Source organism: Canis lupus, chromosome 24 (assembly GCF_011100685.1).
Source record: "Canis lupus familiaris isolate Mischka breed German Shepherd chromosome 24, alternate assembly UU_Cfam_GSD_1.0, whole genome shotgun sequence".
NCBI classification, from domain to species: Eukaryota; Metazoa; Chordata; class Mammalia; order Carnivora; family Canidae; genus Canis; species Canis lupus.
The window spans coordinates 10,432,878-10,459,534 of NC_049245.1; the positions used below are offsets into that span (position 1 = coordinate 10,432,878).

Below are 26,657 nucleotides of genomic sequence, written 5' to 3' on the forward strand. Positions count from 1 at the left end.
ATTGCCAAAAGATCAATATATTAGATTAGAGATACTTTACAATGTTAGAGAATTTTTTTAACCTTGTTTCAAATTTAGACAAGATCCATGAACTTCCTATTCTGAAAAATAAGAAAAATAGTATATCCTCTTCAAACTCCCTTCCCAGTCTTTGGTATTTACATAGTATAAATATATATTTAGCATTTATATATTTACTTTGTCAAAAGTTTTATGATCAATATAATGGTTATTATTTGATCTTAATTTTAAAGTTTAGAGGATTCAGGGCCTATCACTCTTCTTTTTATCATGATTTCTTTTTTTCCTCTTCATTCCTGATTTTAAACTTGGATTTATTCTAGATTGACCTGATATTTTTTCATAACCTAAGCTTATAATTATTCTGATCTCCAATACTGCATGCTTAAACATGTCTCTGTATTGCCTTTATAGTTGAATAAAATATAACTGGGCACAAATCCTTGATGCTATATTTTTATCCCTTAGAACTTTGTTCCTTGTATTTCAATGTTGAATGCTGTAGTGGGGAAAAATCTGAAGCTTGTCTGCAATTGCTTTCTGTGCTTATTTGATTTCCTTACCTACCCTAAAATCTGTGGTTGAACCTGAGTTCCAAAGGAAATTCTTTGTCTCTTTTTTGAACCCTCTGTGGTCCAGAATCACATCACCATAGCCAATGGATATTTGGACGAGCCTTTTAGGCAGATGATGCTTAGAATGCAGGATTTGTGGCTCCAGAGAACGCTATGATGTCAAGTGTCAGGGAGCATTTATGTTGCCTCCCACCTTGCTCAAGTCTTCACAGTATTGAGAAGGGTCATAATATTTACTTGATGCTTTCTTAAAAAAACAAAACAAAACAAGATTTTCTCTATTTTTCAGGGATTTTTTTTTTCCTAATTGGGGTCAAGGAGCAAAGGGTAGAGAAAAGGCATTCAACTGTAACAATGTTAAGAGGTGAGAATAAATGATTGTTTTACCATGTCTAATTTATACTTTTTGTGTGAGAATTCAAATTGCAAAAATAAAATTGTTTAATTATTATATGAAGCTTTAGGCCTTATATATTAAATTAGTATATGCTTAAATGCAAACGTAAATACTTACATAGACAAAACGTAGTGAAGTAATTAAATATAAAGTATTCAAATTTACAAGCAATATCAACTTACATGTTATCTTTTAGGATTAGATTTTTCCTTCTTCAATTTGTCTCTTCAAAATACATATATAATTAACATAATATTAATGATGTTATATATTGATAAATGTGTGAATATATTATATGTAATTGATATATAATATGTAATTAATATACAAATATAATGTTAATATTATATAATTAATTATATGTATAATTGGTGATACTCTAATTTAAGAGGCCAGCATAACCCTGCTATGAAAACATGAAAAGAATTACAGACTAATATTTATTATTAACCCAAACACAAATATGCTTCACAAAGTTTTAGTAAATTGATTTCAATCATGACCAAGTAGAGATTATCTAAGGAATACAAAGTTCAATTAACATTTGAAAAGCAATGAATATAATGTACTATATTAACTTAGTAAAAAATATGACCATCTAAATAAATAAAATCATTTGACATTATTTGACACCCATGTATAATTAAACCTCTTAGCAAATTAAGTATAGAACTTTTTCAACTGATAATATAATTTAAAACAATTCTATTTATGTAGCATCAAAAATCAAATTCTAGGAATAAATTTAAGTTAATGACATGCAAAACTTCACCAAAATACTGATGTGAGAAATTAAAGATTTAAATAGTGGAGAGAAATAATGTGTTCATGGCTTGAAAGATTCAAAACTATTGAGATATCAATTCTCCACAAATTGATCTATAGCAATCACAGTTAAAATTTTAGGAATCTTTCTTGTAGAAATTGATAAGCTGATTTCAAAATCCATATGAAGCTCTAAAATATCTAGAATAGCAAAACAATTTGGAAGAACAATAAAATCAAAGGAATTAGGGGTGCCCGGGTGGCTCAGTTGGTTATGTCTGACTCTTGATTTGGGCTCAGGTCATGATCTCAGGGTATTGAGATCTTGAGCCCCAACATCAGACTCAATGCTCAGTGGGGAGTCTACTTGAGAGTCTTTCTACCCCTCTTAACACCCATGCACTCTCTCTCTCAAGTAGTTTTTTTAAATGAATTAAACTGCATGATTTTAAGATTTACTAAGAGGTGACAGTGATTTATGCAGTGTGACTCTTTTGTAAGAATAGACCAATATAACATGGAATAAAATAGAAAGCTCAAAAATAGAACCAAGATATCTAGTCAACTTAATGGGAAAGCCTTTCAACAAATGGTACTGGAACTGAATGTCTATATAGAAAAAAAGTATCTATGACCCATACCATACAAAAAATTAACTTGAAATAAATCATAGAAGAGGAGGAAACAGATTTTTTATAAAGGACATAAAAATACCACAAGAGAAACAAATTCACAAGAAAATATTACAAAAACTAAAATCTTCTGCTATTCAAAAATGACACCATTATGAAAATAAAAAGGTAAATCATAGATTGGGAGAAAATATGTGCAACGCTTATATATGAGAAAAGTTTCATATTCTGAATAAATAGAGTCTCTACAAATAAATAGTAAACTAAGGTGACCTCCTTTAAAATAGAAAATAAGCTTCAAAAAACATTTCACAAAAGATAGGCAATAAGCCAAAAAGACACATGAAAAAAATGATCAACTTCATTAATTGTCAACTAAATGCAAAACAAAATCACAAGGAGACACATTTCTTGCACACGTCAAAATATCTAAAATTATAAAGATTGAAAATATTAAGTGTTGATTTGTGAGGCATCTGGAAATCTCATGCATTGCTAATGGGAATAGGAAATGGCAGTCTTTGGAAATTAGTATTTCTTAATAAAGTTAAAAATAAATCTACCCTTGACTTAGATATTCCTTTCTTAAGTAGATATCAAGAATAAATAAGCATGTGCACAAAAATAACTTGTGCAAGAATGTTCATAGCAACCTAGCTCACAATGAAACACAATACAAAATGTTCCATGTGTCCATCAACAGGTGAACAGATTAACAAATTTCAGTAGGAAAATACAATGAAATACTACTCCAAGATAAGAAGCAACAAGCTACTGACTTGAATATTCATTAACAGATAGATAAAGAAAACGTAATATATATATATATATAGAATTTTTTCTATTTAAAATGTTTTATTTTCCTTTTTAAACTAGATTGTAAAGTGCCACTGAAATAGGCAATGTTGGCAAAACAATGTCTGTTACAATAAAATACATTAGACATTTAAATAAATAACCTTAAAAACTACATGGGGGGACATAAACACAGTGGATTGAATCTGGAACAATGTTTTCTGCACGAGTGAGAACAGGCATACCTCTTGTTAAGACTGATGCAAACAGAACCATCGGAACCCTACAGGAGAAGGAGCCGAGCAGGATGGGGGGTAGGGGTGGGAGTGAAGGGGGTGCTGGGGAGTGAGGGGGTGGCAAACCAAAAAATACTGACTGAGGTAGCAGTACTCTGTTCAGTGCAGAAAAATTGGCTTATGAATAAGAATTAGACTGTGATCTCAGATTAAATCCAGATGATCATGCAAAAGACACAATACATGCTTTTCAGTTTTAGAAAAAAAAAAAATATATATATATACATACCAGTTAAGCAACTAAGCAACATAAGTAAATCCTCAAGACCTGCTGTATAACATTGTACCTATAGTCAACAATAACATATACTTAAAAATTTGTTGGGCAGCCCGGGTGGCTCAGTGGTTTAGCATCGCCTTCAGCCCAAGGCATGATCCTGGAGACCTAGGATTGAGTCCCACGTTAGGCTCCCTGCATGGAGCCTGCTTCTCCCTCTGGCTGTGTCTCTGTCTCTCTCTCTATCTCTCTGTGTCTCTCATAAATAAATAAAATCTTTAAAAAAAAAAAAAACTTTGTTAAAAGGGTAGATCTTAGGGACACTTGGGTGGATCCTGGGGTCCTGGGATTGAGTCCCACATCAGACTCCCCACAGGGAGCCTGCTTCTCCCTCTGCCTGTGTCTCTGCCTCTCTCTCTCTGTGTATCTCATGAATAAATATATAAAGTATTTTTTTTAAAAAAAGGTAGATCTTAAGTGCTCTTACCAAAATAAATGAAAGCTTTATATAAGCTTTTTCTTAAAAGATCAATAACACAATACTAAAATGAGTTTAAAATATGAACAAGCATTTAACAAAATTAAATATAAACTGTCTATAAATTTTGGAAAGATACACAACCTCACTTATTTTAAAGAAATACAAATTAAGCAATCATGTGACCATACCTCTAAAATTAGAATAGTTGAACAGTGATAAAAATGTTAATATTTACTAATTTATACATATATTCCTCAACTTACAATGAGATTACATCCAGATAAATCCATCATATGTTGAAAATATCCTAAGTGGAAAATGCATTTAATATATCTAACCTACCAAATAACATAGCTTAACCTAGGCTACCTTAAATGTACTCAAAACACTTACATTAGCCAACAGTTGGGCAAAGTCATCTAAGTCCAAGCCTATTTAATAATGAAGTGTTGAGGGGTGCCTGGGTGGCTCAGTCGATTAGGTGTCTAACTCTTGATTTTGGCTCAGGTCTTCATCTCAGAATCATGCGAGGCATGGAGCCTGCTGAAGATTCTCTCTCTCTCTTTTCCTCTTCCCTCTATCACTTGCATGCGCTCTCGTGCTCTCTCACTCTCTCTCTCTCAGTAAAAAATGTGTTGAATATCTTATTAGGTTTTTGAATCTACTGAAAGTGAAAAATAGAATGGTCCTAAGTGTATTGGTTGTTTACTCTCATGATCACATGATGACTAGGACTGTGGCTGTTGCTGCCCAGCATCACAAGAGAGTATCTTACAAATATCACTAGCCCAGGAAAAGATCAAAATTTAGAATCTGAAGTATAGTTTCTACTGAACACATATTGCTTTTGCACCATTGCTAAGTTGAAAAACCATAAATTTAAAGATTGTAAGTCAAGGACTATCTGTACTGTCTGTGAGCTGTAGAAAAACCTTATATGCATGCACTATTTTATAGGAGTCTAAAATTGGTAAACTTTGCACACCCTCACTCCAGTTAATTTAATCAATTTTTTTTATTTTAAAAGACCATGTTTAACCCATAAATTCTACTTCTTGAATTTTTCCTAAATATTCTCTCATAAATGAATCCAAAGGAATATGCAAAAGAATACACTCCTTGTCATTGTCTAGGAGACCAGAAATGCTGGAAGCAGTAAAAGTAACTATCTACAAGGGAATAAGTAAATTCATCTATGGTATATCCTTGCACTTCAGAGGGACTACTACACTATTTTTTTAAAAATGAGCTAAAACTACTCATGCTGTAGAGAAATGTCTTCAAGATACAGTGCTAAGTGTAAAAGCAAAGTGGAGGACAGTATGTATAGTATGACTCCCATTCAGGGAGACAATGTCTGGAAACACACATGTCTTTTGACATTGGTCACTTTTTGGAGTAAGACAAGGTAGTAGAATGGGGTAGATGGGAGACTCAAATTTCATTGTGTAGCATTTAAATCTACTTTAACCTTGCTTAAAATATTTACTATAGGACTGTAGAGTTACTGATAAGATATTTTTATATTTTTGGAGGAAAAAGAAAAAAGGAACATCAAGGAGCAGACTTCTTGTTTCAGATGTGTACATTGATTTTTGTTAACTAAATAACAGTAGTGATTTGGTTTCTAAATTTCTTAATCTAGCATCATCAATATTTTATATGTAAAAGAAAACACTAAGTGTGACCAAAGGGTTCTATTGCATATTTACATGTAACAAACAGGTACACAATGAGATTTCTCGTAATAGTGAAAATGGTAATGAATAATCCCTTTCTCAGTTTCCTTGCCCCTTTGCAATGTGACTATGAATGTCTTCCCATCAAAATATGAAGTCAATTTCAACCTTTGAATCTGAGGTGGCCTTGTGACTTGTTTTGGCCAAAATAATGCCAAAGAAGTGATAGTGTGCCAATTCTTAGTCTAGGCTTTAAGACTCCTTATGTATTTTTGTTCTTGTTGAGATACTCCCAAGATGCCAGGTCAGCAAGCCCAGGGTAGCCAGTGAGATGATGAGACACACATGGCTCACTTGAGAACATCACTCCTGCTTTTAGACAACCAGTCCAAGAGGTGCAACTGCTACATAATCAGCAGCTGACCACAGGATGCCCATCAAGAACAGAACTGCAAGGCTGTTCCCAGCCTGAATTGCTCACGCACAGAACGAAGAAATAAATTACCGTTTCCTGTTTTAAACCACTAAATTTGGGGATCTTTTGTTGTATAGCAAAAGCTGATGTGTACAAGATCAAAGGGATTCATATTTTTATCCAATATTGTTTCTTTTGGATCATTTGGTTCATTTTGGCTCATTTAGCCAACATAAAATGGGCACCTACATTGTTAGCACTAAGCGAGGCTTTATGGTGCCATGCCTCCTCTCAAAGTGGTGGTCATCCAGCTGGTGTCTCATAGTCTAGTGGCTACAAATAAAGAGTCTGGAGCTAGACTGCCTAAACTCTAGTGGAACTCCGTTGTATACTTTAGGCAAACTTTTTAAGCTTTTACTGCAACAATTTTTCATCAATGAAGAATAGCAATAACACACAACTCAGTTGTTATTAGAATTAAATGAATTAATAATTAACACTACATTCGAAATAGCAAATGGTAATTAAAGATGTTAATATCTAAAATTAAAAGAATGTTTTTCTTTGCAAGTAATCACCAGGCAGATTTCCAATCTACATGAAAGAACTACTCCTCATAAAAGGTGTATGGATGGATAGTTGTTAATGCCTGCGGTAGACAGATCCATCAACTGCTGTGAGTGTTAGTTGCTTACAGCTCCCTACTACTCTCCTTTTCTGAGACTTGCCCACGGTCTATGAGTGTTCCCTCATGGGTAAATGTCTAGGAGTTCACTAGACTGACACTCAAGTGTCAGATATGAGGCAAGTTGCAATCTTGTTCAGATAGGACAGGTATCTCTTTGAGGAAAGATAGAGGTGTATCTGTAGGATTCTAGGGCAAAGCTTCTCACTCTATTGTGCAAAAACAGATTACTCAAGAACCTTGTTAGAATTCAGATTTCTGGGCCCCACCCAATGCTGAAGTGCATACCTGGTCCAGGGTGCTAAGGAAGTCCACATAATTTCTGGAGACAGCTTGCAGCTGACTCACAAGAAGGTAAAAATGATCAACCTCTGACTCACGGTGGGATATAGTCTCTGGTGCCTTGCATGCTCCAGAGCTCCCTGTGGGATTAGGCTGAGTCTAAACTTGAGCTGAACCCACATCTGTGCATGGCTTCTTCCCTTGTCCCATCCTACTTTTCTTACTCCCCTTCTTCTAAGGGCACTTTCCAATTAATCACATGCACTCAAATCCCCATCTCAGATAAGTATGAAATGCTATTTTCTGACACTGCACCACCAGCCTGTCAGGGAAGTTCAGAATTTAGCAAACCAAATTTGAATGATGACAAGATAAAAATATACAAATTACAGCAGCTATCAGAAGAGAGGATGCTTTTTGTAAGATACCTCAACGGAAGAATAAGGTAAAATGTAAATGCAACCATACTGACTCCCTTCTGCCTATTTGAATGTTAAGCTTTGTTTCACAAAGTACCTGACTTCTCAGATCACCCAGTGGAAAGGTTTTGCCTGTGGTGATTCTCAGTGGACTCTTGTTTTGGCTCAAATTGGCAGCCTGCCTCTTGACAGAAGACTATGATCTTGTGAGTGACAATTCTCCCTCCGCATACTCTCCTGGGTGGGGTCTTTCCCATGTCAAAAATTGAATGGCAGCAGGGTGCCTGGTCTTATTAGGTTCCCCAATGCAAGTCACTTTTCTCATTTATCAGCCATTTATAAATCACAAGGTCTGGAAAGCAGACAATACAGAAGGACACTTAGTGTCAGATATAAGGCAAGTTGCAATCTTGTTCAGATAGGACAGATATCTCATTGAAGAAAGATAGAGATGTATCTGTAGGACTCTAGGGCAAAGCTGCTCACTCAGTTGTCCATACAGATTACTCAGGAACCTTGTTAGAATTCAGATTTCTGGGCCTCACCCAATGTTGAAGTGCATACCTGGTCCAGGGTGCTAAGAAGTCCACACGGCTATCACTCAGTCATCCAGATGCCCACAGAAATGGATCAAATAACACCACTGAGGCCTGGAAAAATTAAAATCAACTTCTGTTTCAACTTAACTCATTTAACTAAAGAGTCTATTCTTTAGGTTTGAGATGAGTCCCCAAACCTACATTTCTAGTAAGCTAAGCTCCCAGATGTTGCCATAGTCGAGGAGCAAAGCTCAAAGGAAAAAAAAAAAATCTCTTTTTCCAAGATTGGGTTTCTGATTTTCCTCAGTTCTCTTTTCCATTGATCTTTCTTTATCTTCACGTAAGAATCCCATGACTGAAACATATAAAAAGTAATATGGGCCGATTGATTGATTGATTGACCACCATGAAACAGCACTGCTGTAAGCACTGCAGATCAATCAGTGAATAAACACTCGTGGTGCCTGTTCTCAGGGATCTGACATTCTCACGAGGGAGGTGGACAATAAGCAGGTAAGTAAGAAGTATATACAGATGGAAATAAGGCTTATAGGGTAATAGAAGAGGGGAAGAAATAGAGGGGGAAGGGGCAGAAGTTCCACTTTACAGAGATTGGTCAGGGAAGGTGTCTCTGATAAGGTGACATTTGAGCAGAGACTTATGTGACCTAAAGGAAAAGGCATGTTCTTTGAGTAAAAAATTTCAGGGAGTGCAAACAGTGAGCGCAAAGTTCCTGAGGTGAGAACATGTTAAAGGAACAGCAGGGAGATCGGCTGGGCTAGACTAGAGTAGGTGGTGAGGAAAATGGTAAGAGTCGGCCTCAGAAAGGAAATAAGTGGCTGAATTCACAGGACCATAAAATTTTTTAAAAAATTTTTGTTGAAGTATAATTAACAGTGTAATGTTAGTTTCAGGTGTACAATACAATAATTCAATAATTCTATATATTATTGAGTGCTCATAATGATAGGTGTGGTCTTAATCCCCTTTGTCCATAAGAGTTTATTTCAAGTGAGTTGAGAAGTCAGTGGAGAGTTTGAGTCAAAGTAAAACATGATACAACTTACATATTCATTTCTTTTTTTTTTTAAATTTTTTTTTATTTATTTATGATAGTCACAGAGAGAGAGAGAGGCAGAGACACAGGAGGAGGGAGAAGCAGGCTCCATGCACCGGGAGCCCGACGTGGGATTCGATCCCGGGTCTCCAGGATCGCGCCCTGGGCCAAAGGCAGGCGCCAAACCGCTGCGCCACCCAGGGATCCCCAACTTACATATTCAAAGAATCATTCTGGCTTTTGTGTACAGACTGTAACGGGATAGAGCTGAGCAAAGGAGGCAGAGTGACAGACCCACTGCTGTTGATGGTACAAACTGGACACATAGTGGGGAAGGGCAGGAGTGTTGAGAGCCTAGTTAAATCCTGCAGCTAAGGGAACATGTTTTTCTGATGGACTCGATGTGAGGCTTCAGAGAAATTTAAGGGTAAGCCTGAGAGTGTGATCTATGCAACTGCATGAATGGACTTCCATTTACTGATGTCGAAAAGACATCAGGAGGAACAGATTTGTGGGGAACGGAAACCAATATTTCATTTTGGCTATGTCTGGTTTGAGATGCTTTTTTAGATATCAAAGCCGGTACACTGAAGAGGCAGTAGGAAATGAGCCTAGGTTGGGGGTGGGGGAGGTTGGGACAGGCGGTACAATTTGGGGAACGATCAAAGAGCAAGGGGACTGGATGAGTTCAAATAAGGAGTATTAACAGCAAAGCCTTAGGAATGAATCTGGAGAGCCCCCTGCATTTATAGGTTGGGATGATGAGGCAATAGAGCAAAGGAGATTGACAAGAAGCATCCAGAGGGGTAGGAGGAGACCTAACCAAGAATGGCATCCATAAGTGAGGACCAGAAGTTGATGGAAAAGTGTGCCAAAGTGACAAGTTGTGATCAACACTTCCTTAGGTGAAAATCCAGTGCTCTTCACCAAAATTTGTTGTTCTCTATTTTAAGAAAACACATCCCAAATGAGTAACAGAATAAGCTATATAAAGGATTCTGTAGAAAAAGAACAAAACCAAACTCCGTGCCAACTGAGCATGCGCTTGCAGCCTAAATCCTGCATTTCCTCTATTTATTGTTACAGTATTATACAAGAATGAGCAGTCAGAAGGAGTGATTCTGGGCCTCTATGTGTACATAAATGATCAGAGATTTAATTATTTCCCCAAAATAGTCATGCATTTTAGAAAAGGTGTTAAATGATAAATGCTGACATTTTAAGAAGAGTCCCATGGCATCCTAAAGAGCATAATGTGGTAGAATCAGGACAGGGACACAGAATTAGTACAGGCATGAATGAAGGCTAGATCTTTCTGGAATTCTGATCTCCCAATTTTCTCCATTCATTTTTTAAGGTCAGCATTTTTGTTTATCACTCCAAAGTTAAATGAAGAAAGAAAGACTTAGGGGTCAGTAATCCATTTCACCATAGGGAGACAAAAAGATGTTCTGTAATATAATTTCTCTACATTCTTTTTCATTTTATTTTTTTATTTTTTTAATTTTTTTTAAAATTTTTATTTATTTATGATAGTCACAGAGAGAGAGAGAGAGGCAGAGACATAGGCAGAGGGAGAAGCAGGCTCCATGCACCGGGAGCCCGACGTGGGATTCGATCCCGGGTCTCCAGGATCGCGCCCTGGGCCAAAGGCAGGCGCCAAACCGCTGCACCACCCAGGGATCCCCTCTACATTCTTTTTCAAATGGTAGTGTGAGCTAGAAACCAGAGAGCCACACATTCGAAATTGTGTGAGTCCTTCAAGATTGTGTTTGGACTTGGGATGGTACAAGAGTTAGGATAAGCAAACTGCAGCAGCAGCCAATATTTATAGTTATTTATTGGGACGCTGCTGCTCTCGGGTGGAGCCCCTGGCTATATTCAGCACTCTGACCCCCCTCTTCTCCTTCTCAGAGAAGCTGTTTCTGCTCATCTGGCTCTTTACTCTTTCACTGAAAGAGTGCTGTTGTCCAATCTGATGCCTAGCTGGATTCTGGCCTCTGGACCACAGGCTAATACAAAGCCCTCCGCACACCCTCACACAACCCTGATACCACCCAGCCATTCCCTCTATTTTCTACCAAAGCTTACTAAATACCCAAAAAGTCCATTTTGTCTCTCTCATTTTTTTTCCATAACGGATAAGGAAGAAGATAAATATTGAGGCTCCCAGCAGAGAGAGCTCTGAAGCTCTTGTGTTTTCTCAAGTGGCCAAGTCTTCCTTCCTTCAGTCTAAGATGGCTTCATAGGTCACCACAGGTAACAACCACTTCTGGGCTATTTCAGAATTTAAAAGTATGCTGGAGAGGCACCTGGGTGGCTCAGCGGTTGAGCATCTGCCTTTGGCTCGGGTTGTGATCCCGGAGTCCTGAGATTGAGTCCCACATCAGGATCCCCGCAGAGAGCCTGCTTATCCCTCTGCCCATGTCTCTGTCTCTTTCTCTATATGTCTCTCATGAATAAATAAATAAAAATATTTTTAAAAATATGGTGGAGACCTTGGAGGAGGAAATGGAATTCAGTGAAAAGCTGAGAATGAAAAGGGAAGGATGGTGGGATGGGAGAAAAGTAGAAGGCCACCAGTGTCGGGATGCTTTGAGATGGAATATTCAGGAAAGATTGTCTGTGGGTCATGTTTTTATCTTCAGATACTGTTATGGACTGCATTGTGCCCCTCCCCCCCTTTATATGTTGAAGCCCTAATCCTCAGTGTGACTGTATTTGGGGATAGGGTCTTTCAAAAGGCAATTAAGTTTAAGTGAGGTATAAGCATGGGCCCCTAATCCTATAAAACTGGTATCCCAGCAGGAAAAGGAAGAGACACCAAAGGGCTCTCTCTCTCTCTCCACAAAGGAAAGGCCATGAGAAGAAGCAGTGAGAAGACACAGTGAGAAGGAAGTCCTCTGCAAGCTGGGAAAAGAAGTCCCACCAGAAACCAACACCGCTGGCACCTTGATCTTAGACTCTGAGCCTCTAGAACTGTGAGAAAATAAATTTCTATTATTTAAGCCAAAGCCATTCAATTTCTGGTATTTTGTTATGGCAGCCTGAGCAGACAAAGACAGATGTGAATACATAAACCAACTATGCCATAAAAATCTTCAGGTTCTCCTACTTATCCAAAGTTTTATCTTATAAACTAGAAGACAAAAGAGGATGGAGGTGAAGTGAGGATTCAGAGGGACAGGATGTGCATTGTCATTAAAAATTCTAAGCGAGAAACATGAGCTTAAAGATAAATATGTGCTGTGAAGATTACTACAAATAATGAAAGAGTGGTAGCATCAGTGACATGCTTTATATCATCCTCAGTCAGCATTTCCTGGAACCCATCTGTCCTTGGTGTTTATAGAAGGATAATTAGTTTTTAAACATTTTGAAGATATCAAAAGAAAGAAATGAGTCCATGTGGATGGACAGAGAGCTGTTAAGGACTAGAGTATACATCACAACATATTTGTTGTAGGATGTGCATTTGAGCAGCAATGGATTGTCATATGACCAGTACCTGGATTATTTTTTTTTTCTCCCATCACTTCTCCTTGCGGTTGTTATTCTTCATTGTGTAGATGTGTTTCTATACTTAAGATTTTTCTCTTACACCCAAGAGTGTGCTTTGGAGAAAATGGGGCTGGCTTAGACAAACGGGGTAATGTTCCGGCACAGTGCGGCAGGGAGATGATGTATTGTAGGACCCAAGACTCAGCCATTTTCCAGCCAAGAGAAACTGATATGAACTCTTTGAGCTTTGATCATGTCTGTCAAGAAAGAAGGAGCAAACTCCAGCTTAGAACCTACCACAGAGGGCAGCCTCGGTGGCCCAGCAGTTTAGCGCCACCTTCGGCCCCGGGGTGTGCTCCTGGGGTCCTGGGATGGAGTTCCGTGTCGGGCTCCCTGCATGGAGCCTGCTTCTCCCTCTGCCTGTGTCTCTGCCTCTCTCTCTCTCTCTCTCTGTGTGTGTGTGTGTGTGATGAATAAGTAAATAAAATCTTAAAAAAAAAAAACATACCACAGAGTTCACTGTCCTGAGATACAGCCCTCTATTAGACTGTCTGACTTGCCATGGTCTCCTTCATTTCCAAGAGTCTGCCCTCCTCTCTCCAGCCTTAATTTATGTTCCTTTCCTTCCCTATTTACCCTCATCCCTACTAAATCTCTTTCCTTCCTTGTAAAATGAAAAAAACAATGCCAACCTTTTACATGGTTCTTAGGGGACTCAAATAAAGTAAGCACGTTATAAACTATAAATTACAGTGACTCGGTAGGTAGATGTTGTTGCCATTATTATTAGCTGGTAAAGAAAAGCATGGGCCAGGTGCAAAAGTCATTTAGAAGGCAGAAGGGGGACTGAATCCAGGGAGCTTGTGGATAATAGTATAGTGACTTCAATAGGAAGCATAAACAGATGTACACATTTTTCCAATTGTAAGTAGTGGAAATTCTCCAAGAATAGGACAACTTGAGAGACCCCCTGCCTCTTCTAGAAATTTTCCCAGCCTTTAACAATACCCCTTCTCCAAGATTTACCCTTATTCGCAGCTTGTTTCCACCAAGCTAAGTGGAAATTTGGCAGTTCTTTGCTTATTTTCCTCAGTATTGCCAGACAAAATAAATCAGCCCAAACATAAAAAAACCATGGGCTGCATTATCTGATTCAGTTCTCTACACTGAGCAGGTTAATTATTCAAGTGGAAGCTAAACAAGTGCATTGAAATAGGGCAAGAATGGATGTTAGGATAATTTGGCTTCCTAATTATCTTATAGAAGCCTGGGATATGGGTAACCTTATTGACAACATTGTCAAAAACAGTTCAACCAAACACCTCAGTCAAACCTGCAGACTTCCCACTGTGCCTTCATTTTAGCTTTTCCATTTGTTAGCTTCAATCACGCATTGGCAGATTTGCTGTATACCTTGTGTGCTGACAAAGTGCTTCTTGCTTGTGTGTTACCACACTGGTTGTTCTGAATATCTGAAGTAGGTACCTGTAAGCCTATTTTTATAGATTGGAAAACTGAGGCCCACAGATTTGGCTCAAGATTACTTGTCTGGTAAATGGTAGTGCTGGATTTCCAATGTGTATCTTTAGGCTCTAAAACTAATGCTTTCACTGTACCTAAGAGTTACCATTTTTGTCATTCACTGTGAATGCCATTATCTCTGTGGATGATGTTTGATCCTCTCCACATCATGATTCTTGGACTGACTTGATCCTACAGTGTCTGTATGTGTCCTACCTCAACTTTGAGCTCTTCATTACAATTGTCTTTTCCACTTCCCCAAGCTTCCATTACTCACCATCCTAGCATTTTGCTCTTCACTTATACACTTCAAACATCTTAGTTATTAGGTCTCTTCCTACTTAGTATGGGCACCAGCAGACCATCCATGTATAGCTTTTCTTGCACATGACTATATCCCCAGTTCACACTACAGTTATTGTAGGTAGAAAATGCCTTATATATTATTTATCACTATACTATTTATCATAATACACATAATACACATGATTTGATTCAAAGTCTGTTTTTTAAGGGGAAAGTAATCGAATTAAAAAATAAAGGAGACAGATGGCTGGATGGTTCAGTGGTTGAGCTCTGCTTTCCCCTCAGGGAGTGATCCTGGAGTTCTGAGATCGAGTCTGCATCAGGCTCCCTGAAGGGAAGCTGCTTCTCCCTCTGCCTATGCCTCTGCCTCTCTCTCTCTCTCTCTCTCTCTGTATCTTTCATGAATAAATAAATAAAATATTTAAAAATAAATAAATAAATAAGAAAAAAACATTTTTAATAAAGTGTGATAGGTGCTGCTTGATGTAGAGTGTGGCTCCAGACAGAGTCTTCTACTGTATCCCTTTAACTGATCATGATGGAAAAAAATTATTTTCTATTGCTTCAGATGCTTTGCCTATATTTCTCATTAGCCTTGTGGTAGAGCTGCTAATTTTCCATATCAATCTTTCCAAAATGAAGTATGAGTGATAATGCACCCTAGGAAAGTATGAATTTTATACCTTATTTCCACATGGAGACATGAATTATTATTGTAATTATCCTTCAGGCACAGGCAGAAATTGGGGTTGTGTCTACACAGAATCAGGAAAGGTAGGAATTTTCACAATTTGATTTGTACGGGCTCTCTGGCACAATCCTTTTGAAGCTGGATCACCTGTATTGTCATTCATTCATTTTCTTATATAGTCTACAAATACTGATTGAATTCTTACTACATGGCAGGCACTGTGCCAATAGTCAAAATAGGACAGTGACCAGACAGATATAGCCCAAGTTTCATAGCACTGATAGATGTTCAGAATCTACCTTCAGGGAGAATCTAATGGCTTACCTACCTCCTAATGTCCTCCTGTGAACAGGGCACCCTACAAATTAGACAAGAGGGGAGATTTTCAGGAAAATTCTGTCTTCAGAGTTGCTACCCACAGTCATAAAGATTAGTAACCCAGATTTAGTTCCCCCAGATTTTTGTCTTGAAATGCTTCTCTGCATGGGACTATTTAGCATCTAAATTATAGCCTTGATGACTTTAAACCAAGCATGATATTTATGAGCTAATAGGCACTCCAGCTAGTTTTGGAGAGCGTGTTGTGAAGAGTGTGTATTACATGCACGTGTATGTTACGAGGAGGTTCACAGATTTTTGCGAGGTCACAAGGCTGGTTAGAGGCAGAGATGGAATTAAAACCCAGTCCCTCTCCATTCTCTTTCCATATCCTGCATTATATTTACTCCTTATCATTTGGTTATATAATTTGCACCTTAATATGAAGTTTTAGGTACTACCACAGTCCACTGCAAAACAGTAAAGCCTTTAATGAATATTTACCAGCCATGTTCCATCTGTTATGTGTCTTCTACTTTTAAAACATGATGCCATTTTATAGTTTTTTTGTTTTGTTTTGTTTTGTTTTTTGTCACCAATGGCTGTTAAGTCTCTAGGCCAGTCCTTGGAGTTTCCACTAAACCTTAAAAAAAAAAAAATAGAATAAATCTAATTCAGTTATATGCCAGGAGACCAACGGTTTGCAATTTCTGAGAACCTATATATTTTCTTTCTTCAGCCTTCATGTTCTCCTGATTAATAGGCAGGAGACACTAAGAAAAATAAGAAAAGAACACTAATATTAATGAGTGTTACTATATTCTAGATTTCATGTTGACAGCTTTTAAATATCCCTGCATGCAATTCTTACAAAGACTCTATTGCAGAAATATCATTGACATGCTATTTTTTAGATGAGGAAACAGGTAAAGAGAACCTAAAATACTTTCTCAAAGCTCATCTGGCCTCCATACCCATCCTTCCTTACCTTTCCCCACCCTTGTTCCACAAATGCTTCAATAGTTTTAACAATCTGCCAGAGCCAAGCCCCAAATGGGGCTGTGAATCAGCTAGAATATGAATTTCTACCCAGATCTGAAAGATTTCCGCGTCATACACTGTTTTAATTTAGCCATGTCTTATCTCTCTTCCAACAGCTTGCATGATGAATCTTGTAAACCATAATGAAATTATATTGGGTGAGACCAAGTAGGCCTGTAATTTGATACCGTTATGCCCTATGCACATCTAGCCACTTTTATGATTCGGTATTCCAGACACACCTACTTTCTCTCTTACTCTCTATGCTGCAGAGTGAATCTGTTCAGAGGTCCTGAGGGCACCTGTGTCTCAGATCATAATGGCTTCAGGCTCTAAGAATAACAGATATCTAAGATCTGTCAGAAAGCATGACTGAGTTCTGGAGGGTTTGGGTGGTGGTACAGAGCGTAACCCAGTGGGTCTCCCTGCCCAGACAATATGGTGTAACTGAGACTAGAATCTCCCAGCACAAAGTGAAGATGAAAACTGCAGACTACAGTAGCACTTTACGAAAATGTTACTTGAGGGTGCAGTCCAAAGACCAATAGCATCAGCATCACCAGTGGCTTGTGAAAAATGGAGACTCTTCGAGAACATCTTAGAACCACACACCACCTTCTCTAGGAACAAAACCCAGAAATCTGTTTCAACAAGTTCTGTGGGAGATTATGATCCATACTATAGCTTGAAAATCCTGCTCTAAAGTATCACCAACCAATGAAACTGTAACAATAGCTTCCATGCTTGATACTGAAAAGACATAATACCTGCTACTATAGGGCTTCCAGCTAGCAGAAGAATTAGAGAGTTCAATGTATATTGTTCCTTTTATAGCATCAAAAAAATAACGGATTTTGTATTTCCCCAGAGTAAACAAATAGAAAGGACACAAGCACCTCTCAAAGGGCATAGTTCAAAAGGCTTCAAAAATTTCCTGTTTGCAAATCCATATCTTTATCCATAGATGTATTCACTAAACCCCAGCGTTTTAGTACCCCTGGAGTATTAACCACATCAGTGGGAAGGCACCACTCATTACCTATCCTGGACCTTTGGAATGAAATTATGTAGGGTTCTAGCTTCACACTGTTCTCAGCCACATGACAAGCCAAGGGATGCTGCATGTTCTAGGCCATTGATAGTGAGAATACTACAGAAGGGGCACTTGAGAAACTAGTGGGGAACCTCAGGCTGGAAGCTGTGTCTGGGACTCTGTTCTGGCTGGTCAGCTCCTAGAACTGGCTCTTTCCTTCTGAGGGCCAGAGCTCACCTTTCTCCGTCCAGGGTCACCGTGTATGGCTCTGAACAGGGTTATACCTCATTGGGGAGCAATATAAATACTGCTCCAGATTCCTTGCTTTCCTCCAGATCCCTGTCTTCCTGAGCTCAGCTTCAATTTTTCATATGTCAATAGAGGAGGGGATAATGATAAAGGAGAAACAAGACTCACCAGCGAGGAAGGCTTTTAGCAGACTCTGTTACAGGAGGAGTTGGATCCACAATTCAGCTTTGCTTCTCTATAAGTGCTGAGTAGAGTGTCTGGCACAAAGTAATTGCTCACAAAATGTTAAAAATAAAAAATTCCAAAAATAGCAGTGGCAATTGATATAGGCAATTGTAACAGTATTGTTAAGGGTATTGTTATTGTCTGTGTAGTAATTGAAACGAATGGCAATTTCTAATGTGTAAAACCCATTAGCTTCTCACACTGGAAAAATAGATTAGGAGCTGTGAGTCCCTCCTATTTTCAACTTCTTTTCTCTCACTTTGCCCCTAAAGGCCACTGAGAAAATTGATCATCAGAGGCATGCAAAGGGTTATGACTTAAGCAATGAAAGGTTGACCCATTTTCTGAGCAGAACAGGAAATGTGGTGTTGTTTCTTAGACCCAATCCTGAGACTGCCAACCCTGTGACACCCTGGCAGGGTAAAGAAGAAAATGGAACAAAGTGGAGATGAAGGAAGTACACTCACTAAGTCAAACACTGACCACTTTGAGTTTTCACAGTTCTTACATCCTTCGGAGTACATGGTGAGGAAGCATTATTATCCTCATATTCCTGAGGACAGCAGAAGGCAATGGAGACACCTGTCAATTGAGCAAGCTGCCCAGGATGGTACAGGTCATAAGCCCTAGGGCTACAATCTGACCCACCTCTGTGTGCGCCAAGGGCTACATGCTTTCCACCATAACTTCTTCTCCCCTTCCTCTCCTTCACTGCCTTCACCAGAGCTACCACTCTAGATTATTAATGAGGCCACTTGAGAAAGAAGAACTTCTAAATCAAGTTTAGGAAATATTGAAAGATGGAAAGTGGATCCACTGTAGCAGAAGAGAAGGAGGAAGAGCAAAAAGAAAGGGGAAGGTCATGGTAGACTGCAAGTGGGAAATGAAGTTTCTATGGGCATCACCTAGGCCACTCTGTACACATTGTCTATGTCAGAGAACAGGAAAATATAATCATATCACTGCTCTAAAGGCAAGAGTATAAACTCTTTGCTAAATTAAAAGGCACATAAGGTACCATTCATCACACATGTGCCCTACTGCAAGATCACATTCAACGCCATAAATACTCTTCTAAGAGTTTTGAGGAATCATAGCCATGCATGCCCACTGTTTTAAGTGGAATAGCAACCTGAACTTACTATTGTGAATCAATCTTTGTTGAGCGATTGTATTATGAATGTCATGAATGTCTCACAAAGAAAGAAATTTTTCCTGACAAAATCTATTGGACAAAACCAACTTAAGACATGTCCAAAAGTGGCTGCTCTTCGCTGACTACTCACAGACCCAGGGACCTTACAAAGACCTGAAATAATGAACTTTTGTAATCCTGCTTGATTTGACAAAGCTATGAAAGAGAGACATTAAACTGGGGGAACTGGGGTATTGTACTCACTCATTTTAAACCAAAGACTCACATATTCGACTTCTTGCTCAGTAGATATGAAAGTGGGTGTCCATGATGCAGTTCTTCTATAATACTCAAAAACAATATGTTTCTAACTACCTTCGATTTGCAGAGTTGCAATAGATACAGAGGATTACTTTGCCCTTTACTTTGACCTTGGCCTACACAAGATGATGTTGAAACAGGAGAAAATTAAGAGAAAAAAAATGGCTCAGATTCCTGCATCTGGAATAAAAAAGAGATGGCTTTTCCAACACCACGAAAAAATGTTATCAAACTTTCTCAAAGGATTTTAACTTCCCTTTAGAGTAGAAGTTATATTTGGCATCTAAATCCAAACCTACTTGTCCCTTCCAGGCATAGGAGGACTGCAGAAATTTAGGATGCAATAAATGTACAGCAGTTGTTTGTTTTCCAAAGTCTTTTTCATCCAGTATATGTATGTTTGAAATCACCAAAGCAGTGCTTTCTGATCCAAGCTATAATTGCAATGTACAGATAGAGTATAAGGTAAAATGTAAATTCTCATTTCCCCTGAAGGCATAAATGTACCAATAAGTTGTCATTCCTCACGAGCTAATTTTCCTGATAATTGGTATTGGAGTAGAGTGTTTCTAAACAATACTCTTGTTAATTTATATTTATATAAAACATCTATCCCATAATGCATGTAATTGAACTAGTTGACATCCAATTTTCTAAGCATAATTTTATATGTTGCTAAATGCTCAATTCTTTTTTCTAATATTAATTAAATTAATTAATATTTAATATGTTTTCAGAATGGCATACAATCTGCAACTATGTTACTTATGAAGAATGGCTTCTGGTTGTCAAGAATCATGATGCAGACAATCCTTCAGGGCTCAACTATTTTTCCATAAGAAATCTTTAATTAATCATCAGTTTAGCTGTCAACGACTCTTTCATCTCATTCTCAGTTTTGCTCCCTTTGTTCTTTCTTATAGCCATTGTTCATGACAAGCTACTCTGAGATATGAAGGTATTATTTCAGTAGAGGAGAGATGGTGTGGCTGCTTTTGCAAATCATAAATGGTGGCACTTTTACAATGACTTGGTAGCCATCAGACACTGGCTGTTTGCCATGGGACACTATAGATCCTCATATCCTGAATGTAGAAAACCTGACAGGTGCCAATTTTCCATGCAGCTTTCTGCAGAGGAAGTGAGTAGAGATCCTTTTACCAGCTAAAAATGTGTTCTAGCTTGTCTCATTCTCACTGTACACAATATCTTTTTTTCTTAGTAGATCCAACCCAACAATCAAACCCAACAAGATCGGGTAGATAAATTGCTCTGTCTGGATCATAAATATGACTCCAAAAAGCTAAAGATCCACACCACTGAGAGAATAAAGTCTCCAAAAACTGCCTGGCTTGGGTCGTCTGGGTGGCTCAGCAGTTGAGCATCTGCCTTTGGCTCAGGGAGGGATCCCCAAGTCCCAGGATGGAGTCCCATATCGGGCGCCCTGCATGGAGTCTGCTTCTCCCTCTGCCTATGTCTCTGCCTCTCTCTCTCTGTGTCTCCCATGAACAAATAAATACAATCTTAAAAAGAAAGCTGCCTGACTCTATGGGAACAATTAAGGAAGGATGCTGAGTGGTAAAATACTCATTTGACTTCGACAAGAAATGAACACAAATAGTAACAATTCACACTTCATCTGTTCTTGACAAGCCTTCATAATGGATCAAAAATGTACATATTTTCCCCCCAAATTAGAGGATACAAGATTGGAACTGTAAGTAAATATGTTAATTGGCTTTAAGGTGGCTGCCATCTTCAAGTAGCACATGCCACCCTAAGGAAAACCCAAGAAACAATTTAGTCCAAGCCAAATAAGAGGCCCTCTTAGGAAAAGGTTATGACAGGCCCACTCTCCTATAGCAATCTTCAAAAGGCTTATCTTAATGACCCTGGTTAATTTTCACTTTTGTGTCCATAATTTAATTCCAATAAGAAATATCCAAGTGATATTCATCTCCTTTAAATTTATTTCCACCTGAATCAAGTATGGCTTTGATCAAAGCTAGTAGTGTAAGGAATTGTAGTAATATTAATCCTGATAGTAAAAATAACAGCCATAATATAAAGTTACCATTTGTTGAGTGTCTTGTATTATATGCCGAACATCACCATAAACAGCTTGTGATATTCCTTAATGCAACTAACACTTCAATCCTGAGAAGAACTGGTTTCTTATTTATTATTCCCACTACAGAGATCACAAAACTGAGGTTTGTCACACAGCCATTAGATGGAAGAATCTTTGCTCATGTCTTTTAAACCACAGATTCTCTGTTAAGGCTCACAGGCTCATGTGTACTCCAGACTTCATTTCACAAAGAAAATTCAGGAACTCCTTCAGCAGGTATTTGCTCTTCATTTTTATGCATAATTAAGAAATTATATGCTGCTGATAACTCTGGTAATGTAATGCCTAACCTCTCACATTCTTTCTTGATTGCCATGCAAAGGATTTGAAAAGAGATATTTTAGAATAATTACCCATCAGTAATCATCTCCACACAACACAAATCACATTTGATTCCCTATTAAGACAGACCAAGAGAATGAGAGGTTTTCACTCTGGAATGTTTTCCGCTGCAATCAGGTTAATTCTATGTTTCCATTCCACTGGTCTTCTGAATTTAAACATGGGAACATGGAACAAATTCTATAGAGGGGATAATAATATCCCCAATCATGGGTCTTGATCCACTGGGGAAAAGTGCTTAACTATTAGCTTTCTAAATGGAGTGCCATTCCATGTAGGTGTGTCACCTCCTAGGAAATATTCATTTGGCAAATGGGGGTGGACATTTTATTACTGCAGAACAGTCATTACCTCGGTTCACTCCAAACCTCAGACCTTCACAATCACAGGCTGTCACATAAAATAATTCATACAAAAGAACAAAGAGACAAACGTCAATCCACCATAGTTAATCGATGTCATTTTGTTATACCAATCAACAGTCCTCCAATCCATGGTGATATATCATGTTCAATTTATAAATATAGTAACCTTTCAAGATGATCAATATATCCATAATTCTTGTGGGACACTTGCCAAAATTTAGCTTCCCATCTTTCTCTTTTTTAAGTATTACTAGAGCCTTATTACAGCATCATAATCTTAACCTGGGAAATCGATGAGTTTGTGCTATAATCAGCAGGCCTACCAACAACACCCTTGCCAAACATCACCTCCTCTTTCCCCCCCAATTTGACTTCCATTTCTCTTTTTTCCACCATGACAATATAATAGACATACTCTGAGAGGAGACCATATCTCTGTGTCTCGTATGAACAAAACATCTGCTCCCCAAATCTACTTATCAAGAGCTGCTTTGTCTCATCCTTCAATCTCACTATGGATGCTCTTTCTCTATCTCTGCAGTGTGCCTCACTTCCTTGAGCTCACAAGAAAGCATCATGTGCCTTGACATGGAAATTCAAGTCAGATTATTAATCTACCTATGGGCATTATGATTTAAGTCTTTTTTTTTTTTTTTTTTTTTAGCTTGGTGAAACACAAGTGGTTTGATGGTTACACAAGTGTTTGGTTTATAATTTACCTTAAATTGTGAAAGTGTTTTTCTGTTTGTTGCAAGCACTTTATACATATATGTTATATATCATAAAGTCTATAAAGCATACAGAAAAGTGCAGACATTTTAAGAATAGTTAGCAACTGAACATGTATGTAGTTACTACACAAATCAAGAAATAAAATGCAACCAGCACCTCAAAAGACTCTTCTGTGTGACCCTTGCCACTGGGAGCTCTCTCCTTCCCCTTGAAGGTAGAAAATACTCTGACTTTTGTGATAACCCACTTGTTCAAAGCTTTATCTTTTACCATAAAACTAAAGTCTGTGTCCCATGTTAAGTAATTTTAAACACTCAAATCAGGTAAAGAAGCTTTATAGAATCAAGCTTGCTTTACAGATACCTGTGGCATACAGACTATGTGCTATGTGCCAGATATGAAACTAGAAGATAGGAGTAATACAGTTTAATAATACATAGTCTCTGACCCCAAGAAGCTCACGAGTGTTGGGAAATTCTACAGGAGCTCATGAAAGCACAAAAGCAGTAAGTTTGTCAACCATAACCATAATAGCACAAGGGGAATTGGAACTGGGGGGAAATAAAATATAGCAAGATTTCTCATTGCTCTGTTTCTCTAAACCGACACATGGCTGGACACTGTTGAACTGAGAGAAAAGTATGATCAAGTTTTTCCCTAGAGCTTCAAGTGTGTGGAGCAGGATGAGAACTCCCTCCTAGATGAATCTGAGGAATAAGCATGTTCTCTGGCACTATGAACAAGGTATTTCCTGCTAATTTCTGAGACAAGGTTCATGATGTGTCAGGGAAGGAAATCCTGAAAGCAAACCTTTTTCTTAATCTTCTAAAGGGCTTAGTAGGTGTTCCATTCTTTACATTCCTTATTTGGAAAGTAAAGATGATAGGCTACTAACAAAATTTACTGGGATGGTATTTGTGGGGGATTTGGCACATGCTTGGCACCCAGGAGAGCTGAACAAGTGCCAGCTAGCCTTCTAGAATTGGGAGTTCCATTATCTCAGCCATATATATCAAATAAAGAACTGAGATTAAAATGACACTAAAGAGAATCTTATACAGAGGCTTTAACTGGGTCTGGTCATATAAACCATCCAGATAGCCTCAACAGTGTATTGTTCTTTCAAGGTTGTGTCCTTAAAAGGCAGCTCCCACTGTGGACAGAGTATACATTCAAAGGACAGGGGAGGGAATAAGGAGCCTTCAACTGCTCAGGTCCAGTTTGGGAATCAACCAGCAGTCATGTCCTCTCCATGACCTCCTCCAACAGGAGCTCAGAAATTTTCCCAAACTCCTGCAGTCCCCATTACTGCCCCACATATTCAGCACTAGTCAAGTCCATTTTTTTCTGCCATAGTGCTATATTGATATTTATCTCCTTTGCTGATGTTATTTTTCTACATTTAAATTGTTTTAACTTTTCTTGCATTGATAGTACAGCTATAGCATAATACCTAAAAATTAAGATTTGTGGCTGGACGAAGCTGGGTTCATTGCTTACAAACTGAATGATATGTACAAATTCCTTACCTTCTGTAAACCTCATCTATAAAAGGTGCAGAGTAATATAGCTTAACAGCTTTATTAGGAGGATTAAATGTAAGAACTTTAGTAGTGAACTCGTAATAAATAATGGCTACTGCTATTTTCTCCTGTTAGATTCTAAAATTCTTGTCTATGTAGACATATGGCATTCTTTTTCATATCACCCTCAGAGCTGAAAAAGAGTTTGCTTATAGAATCCACTCAATGGATGTTTGCTGGATTATTGTTCTGGGCCCAATGCCAAGATGTGTACCAATCCTATCGTCAGCCTCAGTCGTCTGCTAACCCCCTAACTCAGAGAGTTGGTAACAAGTATGCTATAACAATACAGAGGTTAGGACAGTGGGAGAGGGGGCTTAGAGACAGTGCTTATATGTGTTCCTGGGATTACAAAGCAACACAATGCTGCTTATTAAATAAACATGTTTGGTTGACAAAATGGCTGTCCCTGACTTTGACAAAAATGATCGATGAAACTCATTTTCTATAGGAAGATGCTTCAATGAAAGGCAAAGCCTAATCCTAATATTGTTTAGCTGAGTGAATTCTTTATGTCTGTAAAGGTTCTGTCAATTAAAGGTGTTTGAGGCAAGTCATCTGCATATTTCTCCAGTAATGTGATCTGTCAACCCATACAGCATGATTCCTGAGCCTAAATATTGTAATAAGAGAAGCCATAGCACAGGGGCTGGCTGGCTGGATTTTACTAATGATAATGCTTTGAAAGAGCAAAGGAACACATTACCTGCTTGGGGATTTTGTGCTTTTGCTAGAAATCTCGGAATTTTAACAAAGAGGATTTTTAGGGTAGTGTCACTTTTGGGGCAGGGCTTTGGCAATTGTCAAATCACTAAAGTGGCAAACAACCATAAATTTGCCCCACTTTAGAGTTTGTGATCCCACAACCATGGAGGTACTGGTTAATGATTTTGATGGTAATCCATTGTGAATCTCATCTCATTATTCTTTGGTTGGAATTTGCTGCCTTTTGTTGGAATGGAAATTGGTCTTCTTACTGCATGGACATACAAGATGCACTTATCAAGAAGACATATCTTTGGAAAATAATTCTAAATTTACTGGTCCCAGATGCTTTCTTCTTTCTAAGTGGGTCCCTTGGGAAGTTATGTAACTATTCTAATTCTATTTCCATTGTCCATAAAACATTTAAAACTCCTAAGGATATGCAATTGTTATAACTGGAAGGACATGGTCCTTGACTTTGACGTCAGAAGGATTTGAGAATGGATTTGTTTCTGCCACATCCTAGCAATGTGGTCTTGCAAAAAATCATTGAGTTTCACTGGTAAATATAAACAGTGAACCTCTGACAGAATTTCCGAGAATGATGTTTGGAAAATATTATGACTGGAACATATTAGGTATTCAATAAATGCTAGTTTTCCCCTAGTCTGAGATTGACTTTGGATTAAATTTACCAGCCTCATTGGAAAAATCAATTTCATTGTATTCCAATCACACTTATTTTTGATACAAAGTATAATTACTTCAACTTGACTGAAGATTCTCTGGTGAGGCTTGATTGTCTGGTGACTGTTTGATTTCACAAAAAGATCATACTCCAATGGATGAGCTGTCATAAAAAATAAGGATACTTGATGTCTTATTTTATACCTAGTTCCTAGTCCAGCTCTGTATAGTAGGACCTCAAGAAATGTTTGTTGAAAGACCAGACCGTAGCTGAAAATTCTGCTCTGAAAGTTGAAATTTTCAAAGATATTAATGGTTAGCAGCTCACTAAAATATGTGTAGAGTTTTCGAAGAGAGAAATATTCATTTGTATGGTAAAGTTCTGGTGTAATTTTTTTTCTGGGCATAAATATTATTTAGGTCACTCTAGATTTTAGTCATGCTTTTGTCTATAAAACCTTTCCTGTAATTCAAGACAGTCTTAATTCCTCACACTGAAGGAAGCCTCCACAACAA

At 38.0% G+C, this 26,657-nt stretch overlaps 1 long non-coding RNA gene across 2 annotated transcripts in view; it reads right to left on the reverse strand.

Annotated features, from left to right (window-relative positions):
• The window catches only part of LOC119865619, a 224,629-nt gene that overhangs the window by 187,974 nt on the left and 9,998 nt on the right, over window positions 1-26,657 (reverse strand). The window lies entirely within an intron of this gene.